The following is a 3108-nucleotide window of genomic DNA, read 5'->3' as shown; positions in this document are numbered from 1 at the left end:
GTGAGCGAGTTTATAAACAAAACAAAATATACCAATATATTTAATAGGGAATATTTACAAATAATTGTGGCATTCTTAGTGTTCCTTTAAAAAATTCTATCATGTCAAAATAGGATTTTTGCTCTTAGCAAAAATGACCATGACAGTTATATTTTTAAAGAAATTGTGTTCCTTCTGGCAAAATAATACATGCTCATGAACAGTCAGGCTGGGTAAGACTGAGTTGGGTGGAATACAGATTAATTAGCTCATTTGATTGTCAGAGGAAGTTTCCTTTTACACATGAACTGTCATCAACTTCTGAAGCGCTCTTCAAAGGTCCTTGAAGTTACACTGATTTCCTACCCACTCTTTTTTTGTTATAAATATATGCCTTATCCATTATCTAATTTCCTTTTCACTGCTAACATAGCATTTTATGAAGCATTTTTACAGCCTCCCACAAAATATCTTTTATGAGCCTAATGTAATCCTGCTAGTTCAGTGCAAGGTTGAGGCCTGGGGGCTCACTGAGAACATCATCCCTGTGATCTCTGGAGACTGAATCTGCAGCCCGTGTTTGACTCTCAGCTGTGCGTGATTCTCAACACCTGAGTAACCCCACATCATCACCTGTCAGGTGTGGGTCATGCTTACTGCCCCACTCACATTTAGTACTGTTACTCAAAGGCACATAATTGAATGTTAAAACCACTATACATGTGTATGTGTATATATGGATAATTTTCTCTGGAGAACCTTGACCAATTATATATCATTACATCATGTGCACATCTATGTATGGGCATAGATATTAATGGTATTACAAAATAATTGCTTTATACCGATCCTGATCTTAGTTCAAGTTGTTGCATAGAAGACTCCAGAGACCCAGAGGTACTAACTACACTCTCCTACCTCCAGAGATTAGCAGTAGGTAGAGACACGGGTGTAGTGTATAATTTATTACAGCTTGATTGAGAATGGGCTCATATACACTGAGTGGCCAGATTATTATGACCACCCCATCAGTTCTTCGTTGGGCCACCTTTTGCCTTCAATGCTGTGGCGATTCTTCTTGGCATTGACTGCACGAGATGTTGAAAGGTGATGTGAGGAATCTGACACCATGCCTGATGAATAGCACTGTCCAGTTCTGTGAGATTAATGGTTGTGGAACCAGCTGCCTGATGGCTCTTTGAACTTACTCCCACAAATGCTCAATTGGATTGAGATCTGGTGATTGTGGGGGCCACCTAAGCAAGGTAAAGTCTCCCTAACGTTCTTGAAACCACTCCTGCACAATAGGAGCACCGTGGCATGGCGCATTGTCTCGTTGGAAGAAGCCATCTCCATTGGGATACGTCATCAACATGACAGCATGAACCTGGTCAGCAACGATACTTAGGTATGTTGTGCTATTCAGACATTTATAATGATCTGGCCCTCTAGAAACTTCAGCGGGAAATTATAGCTAATTTACCTACAAACGTCAGGTGGTCATAATAATCTGGCCACTCAGTGTAGTTCTGATTTTTTCAGAAAATTTTAAAGCTACATGGAATGGCCACATAGATCTTAAACTTATGAATTTAGAGTAGGTAATTATAAGAGTTCAGCACTCATTCCACAGTTTAAGAATTTGGAAATTTTTTCTAAATCCACAACTTGGTTTTTGAAATACTGAGAACCAAGTCTTCATGAGTAGAAATAGAAAAGCATTTTAAAAATATTTTCATGTCATTCCAAGATTTATTCATTGAAGTACATTTTTAACCCAAAGAAAATAACCCAGGTGTTCATTTATATGTATGTGTATATGTACATGTGTGTAGGCATATATGTATTTGTGCATGTATACATTTATGTACTTTTTGACCCAACAAGCATTTGAATTTTTTAATACAAACTATAGGAAATCATAGGTTTTAGTTGGTATAACTAAGAATTTGTAATGGTCTATAGTATTAACCTCTTTATAATTTAATTATAAAATACTGTGTCCCTATAATTCTTAAAGATCAGAGATCTGCAGAGAGAAACAATCAGTAGGATAGAGAAAGAAAGAAAAGAGAGATAGAAAGAGAGAGAGAGAGAGAGAGAGAGAGAGAAAGGGAGAAGGAGAGAGCAGTACAGAATTTGACAGAGGTTGTTCCTTCTACTAGGAATGCTTTTCACTTCACCAGTTCAGCCAGATCACTTCTGTTTATCTCTAAGTTAATTCACATGTTTGTTTTCCAGGGATAACTGCTAGCCACTCTTATGGTGCCTTCTATTATTATTCCTAATGCATAGTTTATAGCATTTATAATATTACTAGTGACCCGGTGCACGGATTCATTCACCTTGAAAGGAAAATAATTACAAGAAATATTTTAATATTGATATTTGCCCTTTCTCTGTAATGGAAATGTTAGAGCTGCCACTGGTCACTGTCTGCAGGGCGATCGGGCCTCCACCCAGCTCCCTCAGCGCCTGGGAGCTGGGCAGTTCTCCCCCTGCCCCCCACTGGTTGCTGTCTTCAGTGCAATCTGGACCTCGCTTGCACTTGCCTTGGGATGGTGCCGTCTGCTCCACCATCCTGCCACAGTCCTGCTCTCATTGGGGCCCATCAGGGGGCCAGCAGACCCCTGCCATGCCCTCCATGTTCCACGCCGCTCCTTGGTGGTCAGCGCAGGTCATAGCGAGCAGTCGAACCCCCGGTCAAGGGGACAATTTGACAATTTGCATATTGGGCTTTTATTATATAGGATTTGACAAATGTTTATCTCCTCAACTAGACTCTAAGCCCCCTAATGGCAATGACCATGCCTATCTACCACAGAGTCTGCCCAAGAGCCTAGAGCAGGGGGTCCTCAAACTACGGCCCGCGGGCCACGTGCAAATACAAATATTGTATTTGTTTCCGTTTTGTTTTTTTACTTCAAAATAAGATATGTGCAGTGTGCATAGGAATTTGTTCATAGTTTTTTTTTAAACTATAGTCTGGCCCTCCAACGGTCTAAGGGACAGTGAACTGGCCCCCTGTTTAAAAAGTTTGAGGACCCCTGGCCTAGCTGCTCCTCTGCTGGCCCTATCACTCCCAACTGCCCTCCCCTGCCAGCCCAGTCGCCCTAACTGCCCTCCTTC

The sequence above is a fragment of the Myotis davidii genome, unplaced genomic scaffold (genome assembly GCF_000327345.1).
Source record: "Myotis davidii unplaced genomic scaffold, ASM32734v1 scaffold49, whole genome shotgun sequence".
Taxonomy (NCBI): Eukaryota; Metazoa; Chordata; class Mammalia; order Chiroptera; family Vespertilionidae; genus Myotis; species Myotis davidii.
Note: the sequence above shows the minus strand (reverse complement) of the source record.